Genomic DNA, 6,836 nt, shown 5'->3' with positions numbered 1-6,836 from the left:
TAGCAGGCAGGCTACTTGGATGTCATCCCAGGGCAGTGGGGAGCCATCTGCCTTTTTCTTCTGAGCCTTGTCACCGCAGCAGGATGCCTCTAAGAGCATTTCACACTGTGGCCTGGCCCTCCTCCTTGGAGGTTGGAAGGGAGAGAGATGGTGGGTTTGTGCTCAGCAGGAGAGGAACTGTCATGTGAAGCCCCCTTGGGTCTGGGAATTAAGGGCTTCTGCTACTGACTTCCACGCTGCAGCCTTTCAGAATGTGTCATTACTGCCAAGTTGATTCCAAATAAAGAGAGGCCTTCACATAGCTGCCTGGGGGTTGTGGGAGATGCTGAAAAGTCAGGGGAAAGGGTTTCTGGAAGGTCCTCTGGGTGTCCCTCACAGGGATCTCTCTCCTACAAGGTGTCCCCAAGCTGGAGTCCTCTCATCTCCATCTCAAGAGGCGCTGAGTGGATCCTTTAATGAGAAGAGTGTCTAGATTAAGACACACTCCCCCACCTCCTGTGGAGCCCAGCTCCCCTAAAGTGCTGTTACTAAGATTCTGGTTATCTCCGAGATCTGCTCTTACTGAAGTGGATCAGTGATGAAAATAGGTAAGTCTGAGTATCAGATTCCAGCCTACCCTATGCAGGGCCTCAACAGTTCTGAGAAGCAAGACAATAAAGCAATGTAAAAGGGAAAGGGCTTATGTCTGGGGAGGCGTGTGTGCGTGTTTGTAAAGATGACAGAGGGTAACTGAGTACTTGCTGATGAATGAAGGAGATTGGGAGGGTGTGTAGGCGTGTTTGTATTTTTATGTATATGTATATGTGTGTGGAAGGTGAATCGTCTCTGACCAGTAACGCAAAGGTTTGTCTCCCAAAGTCTTTCCTTTATTTCTTTTTTTTTTTTTTTTAAAGCTGTTGTCCTGGGTAGAGTGCTGTGGCGTCACAGCTCACAGCAACCTCCATCTCTTGGGCTTAAGCGATTCTCTTGCCTCAGCCTCCCAAGTAGCTGGGACTACAGGCACCTGCCACAACACCCAGCTATTTTTTGGTTGTAGTTGTCATTGTTGTTTGGCAGGCCTGGGCTGGATTCAAACCCGCCAGCTCTCGTGTATATGGCTGGTGCCTTAGACGCTTGAGCTACAGGCACTGAGCCACCAAAGTCTTTCCTTTCATTCCTTTCTGATCCAAATTCCTCAGTCAAACCAGAGTCTCTGAAGTGTCCCTGGGGCGTCCCCAGGCTGAGGCATCCCCACCCTCAACCCCTACCCATGGGGTGCCCTCCACCTCACTGATAGGCACTCAACTATTCCCCAAGCCAAAGTTAGCAGCCATTGTCAACAGACATCCTATCAGGTAACTACTGGGAGATAGAGAAAAAGCCCCAAGCCAGAAGTAAGTGGGACAAGGAAAACACCTCCTCACCCCACCCCCAAACCTGGCAGACTCTTCCGAGAAGCTTGAGCTATCTTCACAGCCTACAACTCTGCACCTGTAAGCTGCGGTGGGAAGAGCTGGGGGCAGGGAGCCTAGAAGCCCAGGTGGTTATCCTGATGGAAACACCTTGTGAGGACACAGGTGAGGCCTGAGCGGTGATTAAAGGTATGAAAAGAGGGGCCTTGGGTGCACAGACAAGACAGTGAGTGGGGGACTGTCCACCTGAGATGTCCTCTCAGGGCGCTTGCTTTGTCTTTGCTGCTGGTTGAGACTGAGAAGGAAGGAGAGCTGTCCCTTGTTCACAGGTGTTTCCATCAGGATAACCACCCAGGCTTGTCAGCTGTCTCAGTGGGCAGCCCGGCCGGCTGGAGCTCCCACAGGGGTCGGGTTCAGCCCCTCTTAGAGCTGCTGTGGAATCGAGATTAGTCAAGGTTCCCAAAGGAAGGAGGAAGGAAAAATTTCTTAGGAAGGTAATGGAGTCTGAGGACATGCAGTGCCCCCCCACCCTGCCCAGGAGGTGGCTAGGCCTGGGCTGAGGGGGATGGCCACCTTGTAGTATCCCTAAGGAGAATGGACCCTGGGCCCTGATACCAAAGCTGTGGCTTACAAAGAGCAGCCCTGGGAGACTTCAGGGAATGGGCCATAGCGTCCTCTGAGGGGGCATTGTGGGTGGCAGGAGAGCCTGGAAGTTCTATTCTGCCTACAAGGCCTATGGGACAGGAACAGCCCAACAGCTTGGCGGGCTGGGGCCTGCAGCTGGGTTTAGGTTATCTTGAAGAACAGACAGACAGAAGGCAGCTCTTTCAAATCTGGATTCAGGGCTGCAGATTTACCAGAGGAAGAAGAAAGGAAGTAGGAGGAAGGGCTGGGAGCAGAGGCCAGAGGGAGAAACAGACAGAGACCTAAAGAGACCCCAGGCTGAGGAGGGGAGAAGAGGAGGGAGCTGCAGGGAAGGGCCAGGCGGGGGAGCAGGGCAGGTAGACCTGCAGGGAGAGCGGGGTAGGGGAAAGAGAGGGAAGGGAAGTGCACTTGGGACAGTCACAGGACCCAAGAGAGTGGCTCTGGGGACTCAAGCCGCACATCCGCCCGGGGTCAGAGGCTCCACCCAGCCCATGCCCTGCTCTTCCCGCCGCTGCTGATGGGGCCACATCCCCAGACCTTGCAGCTCCAGCCTTGTTTTCTGTGTGGGTGAGTGGAGCCCAAACCCCAGTCCACACTCTGTTCCCAAGGTCTGTGCCTTCTCCACGGAGCTCTGTTTTCTAGTTGACACAGATCTGCCACCCACTTGCCAGCCAAATCCTGGGCACAGAACTGCAGCTGCTCAGAGGAGGCGATTTTTTCCAATTCAAAGAAGAGGAGCCCTGGTTTTAAGTTCCATCTGCCATAACAGACATAAGGCCACTCCCAGCAGCAAGGAAGGCTGAGGAATGTCATTTTTATGCCACGGGGTCGTGGGTCTCCTTAATATTTTGAAGTTCAGGTTCTAAAGAAGAGGGGAGGACAAATGTTAAAGGCCAACAAGCAGAGTCTCAGAGACAGGAGCAAGCAGTAAGTGTGAAAGAGAGACAGGAAGAAAGGGAAGCCAAGGCTTCCCCCAGAGGAGAGACCACATGGAATGTGGGGGTACAGGGACAAGAGTCACACATGGTTTCACCCTATGGACCTGAGGAGTCAGCCAGTTCTGGCTTTGCTGCTTTGGGCAAATTACTCTGACTCCCAGAACCTCAGTTTCTCCCTCTATGAAATGGGGGTATCAAGGGCACTGACTTCCTGGGGCTGCTGTGAAAGTGAAGGGTGACAATGTCAAGAGAGCTCCTAGCCGGGTATGGGGCACTTAGGAGCCCTTAGTGACAAGAAGCTGTGAGGGGGCAGATAGTCATGGGACTAGGTGAGAGAAGGACACAGAAAGAAGCCTCAGGGGCCCCTTTGGCCTGGCCACCAATTTGCATGGTTGGAACAAATTAGCCCCAAGACTGGAGGTACCAGATGCCTCCCCGAGCATTGTCCACGCCATTTGTTCTTCATTTCATCCCCCTCAGACCCAAGCAGGTGTGTCTCTTAACATCTCTATCTTAAAGATGAGAGAGCTGAGGCTCCCCAGCCGTAACAGATGTGCCCAGTGTGGTCACCAGCCAGTAAGTGCTTGAGCCCAGGTGCTGGAAAGGGGTCCAGAAAGCCCCCCTGCCAAGGGCAAGCCCCACTGCAGCAGAACGCAGCCTCAGTCTCTCTGAGATGAGCAGTTCTCCCCTCCGGCTTAGAACTCCTGGCTGACTCTCCTGGTTGGCCTCCAGCCAGTGTCTGCCTGGGTAACGAGAAGGCCTGGGGAGCCTGCCTGGCTCCAGGGAAAGAGCTGAGCCCAGGGCACAGGAACTAAGCGAGCAAAACCCCTCCCTTCCCTGGCTCCCTGATCATCTCACTCTTTCGGGGGAGCTTAGAGGAGGAGGAGCTGCTGCAGAGAGTCCACATCCAGGACACTGATCCAGGGCCAGTGACGGTGGGAAAGTGGAGAGCAGAGGGGAGGGTGGGCCTAAGGGGGTTTGAGTGCTTTCTCCCAGACTGCTTGGAACAGGATGTTCTGAAATGAGGAGGCTAAGCCAAGAATCAAGGGGGGTGGGGGTATAAGCGTGGTGTGGTATAAGTGCGTGCACGTGTGCGTGTGTGTGTGTGTGGGGGGGTGATTGTGTGTGAGTGCTGGGTGGTGTGTATGGTGTGTGGGGGCGTGCACGTGTAGGTGCTGTGTGGTGTAGATGAGGGGGTGTGCACGTGTGTGAGTGGTGTTTGGGGTGTGTGGTGGGTGTGCCCATGTGTGAGTGGTGTGTGGTGTGTGTATATTCTGGGGGAGGAGATGATGGCACTGCAGGACGCCCAGGCAGGAGTTGAGGGGCTGGGCAGGACTGGGAATTTATATGGGCAGAGTGGGTGGGAGTGAGGAGGGAGTGGAGGAGGAAAAGGGAGGGAAGAAAGGAGGGGAAAAGGAGAAGGCCAGTGAATGCGGGACATGCCCTCCTTTCAGTGTCCCCTACCTCCCTTGGCTGGGAAGGGCCCTGGGGGGAACCAGACAGAGCTTCCAGGCGCAGGGACAGGGGTCTCCTGCCCTCTCTCTGTGGCTGTCAGCCTGTGGCCTTGCTGGCTGACGAGTAGGTGCCACCGAGCTCATCCCCATCATCTGAACCGTCTCCCCCCCTGCCCATTTCCCTCCTGATCGGTCTGGAGCAGGTGACTGATTTGGGGCCACTAATTCTGGACATTGCTGAAGGGGGTAAGGTTTGATTTAGGCTTTGTCCGTGATTGGCCCTCTACTCCCTCCTCACCCCACCTGCTTCGTACCACTCATGTGGTACCCTACACAGTCAGTCTGTGTCCAGGTATTGGCCAGGCTAGATGACTGACCGGCTGATGGCCACTGACCAGCTGATGGCCACTGACCGGCTGTTTCACCATAGCTGTCTGTGACTGGGACTGCCCAGGCCACAGACTATGGCTCCCACAATCTGACTGGGCCAACTGTAGCTGGGCTGATGGACTAAACCTAACTGGTGAGGTGACTGGCTGACCACTGACTGGCTTGCTGGCTGTGCAATGACAACAGGTTTGATGGAGGGTGACGGCCTCATTGCCTGACCAGTCCAAATTGACTGGATACCTGGGCAACTTACGGTGACTGGCTATTGTGACTGACTGAGTCCCTGTACCTGTGACTGGCTGACTGACAATGACCCCGACTGGTAGCCTTCAGTGATGGTCTTGACTGGCTGACTGACCACTGTGACTGACTGACGAGATGGCTGGGGGACTGGCTGCCCCTTCCTGAGGGGCTGCCTGACTGCATGTGTGACTGGGACCCCTGAGTCTTGACTGACTGTCTTGGCCACATGTCTGAATCTTTGCGATCGACTGGCTGGTTGGCTGGTGTTTCCTTGTGGCTTGGCTGGCCAGGCCACGACTATGGCTGCCTGTGACTGTCATGGAAACTGATACGTCCAACTGACTGAGGGATTTCTCAGTGCCTAAGTCTTGAAAACTGACTGTCTGCCTTGACTGCAGGAGAATGACAGAGATGGACTGTCTGGTCAGCAAACAGCTGGGTAACTCGTGGTGTGAGTGGCTGAGTCTGACCGGAGGGCTGTGACAGTGTAACTGAGTCTGTCCGGGAGACAGCATCCTCTGGACTGGCTTGACTGGCTGACTAATTGTGACTAGCTGTCATAGTGACTGATGACTCCTGGCTGGCGGGCTGGCTGGCTGTTGGAGGTGGTGAGCTGACCCTGCCTTGACGAATTGATTGACTGGCTCACAGATGGAGTTTGACTGGGTGGCAGGAGACCTGCTGACCGTGATAGTGACTCACTGTGTGCGGGGCTGTGTCTGACTGTGTAACACAATCTGACCCTGAGACAATGATTAATTGGCTGGCTGACTGGCTGACTGAGCTGGGCTGGGTGTTGGGCTGACCAGCTGTGACTGTGACTCCCAACATGAGTGACTGTGACTCCCAACATGAGCGGCCGTGACTGGGTGGCCCTGAGTAGTTTAGCCACGTCTGGCTGTGAAACAACAACCTGCCTGCTGCCTGACTGGCCGGGTGTACTGACCCAGCCTGTGCCTCCTGCGTGGCCCTGGCCGTGTGTCAGAGTCTGACTGTGAGACGGCAGCCTGACAGACTTTCCTGGCTGACTGCCTCCAGCTCAGCCTGTAAACAAAGTCCCTACCTTTCCCTAAGCCATTAGAGTGCCCTAGTGGGAGCCAGCCCAGCCTGAGGGGACAGAGCAGCCTCTGTGGAGTGCTGGAGGCAGAATAGGAATAGGTCCTGCCCAGGGCTGGGCCCACAGGGAAAGCTCTCCGCCTCGCCCTCGCAGGGCCGGGTCACGGGCTCACATTCTCTCAGCTGTGTTTTTGGCTCCAGCCTTATAGCTCCTTTGTCTGGGGGCAAAGTAGGGAGGGGAACTGGGGGAACCTATAAAAATATTGAGCCAATAACTCACCAACAGAACTCCAATTATAGGGGCCAGAGTGGGGTAAGGAGAAAGGCCGGGGAGGTGAGGTGGGGCCTGCCATAGGGCTGCCATTTATGGGGCTTGGACTGGGGCCAGCGCTGCCCTGGAAAACCCGGGCCTTGCAATGCAGGGCTGAAGAAGCCTTAGCGAGGAGCCATGTGTGTGCTGGTCACACCTCTGTTACTGCCACCATTTTATAGCTGAGGAAACAGTGGCCCACAGCCCTCAAGGGTCCAGGGCATTTCTCACGGACCAGCCTTCCTGGGGCTGCCCCCCCAGAGGCCAGGCAGCTGGTGACCTCCAGCCCTATCTTATTCCCCCAAAAGGCTTTCAGGGTCCGAGGCCATGACTGTGGGCAAGTCTCTCCACCCCACCCCCACCCCCACCGAGCCTCAGCTTCCTTGTCATTTAAGTAGTTGTGTCTAGT

At 55.4% G+C, this 6,836-nt stretch overlaps 1 non-coding gene across 1 annotated transcript; it reads left to right on the top strand.

Moving 5' to 3' along the window:
• Positions 1-569: 569 nt before the first annotated feature.
• LOC111723805 lies at positions 570-644 on the top strand. Its single transcript, XR_002772269.1, has one exon. It is a non-coding gene; the product is annotated as a small nucleolar RNA U2-19 (small nucleolar RNA).
• Positions 645-6,836: the final 6,192 nt, after the last annotated feature.

The sequence above is a fragment of the Otolemur garnettii genome, unplaced genomic scaffold (assembly GCF_000181295.1).
Source record: "Otolemur garnettii isolate 467f Iridium unplaced genomic scaffold, OtoGar3 scaffold00015, whole genome shotgun sequence".
Lineage (NCBI taxonomy): Eukaryota > Metazoa > Chordata > Mammalia > Primates > Galagidae > Otolemur > Otolemur garnettii.
The sequence above is the reverse complement of the archived record's forward strand: the minus strand, read 5'-3'. Positions and strand labels throughout refer to the sequence as shown.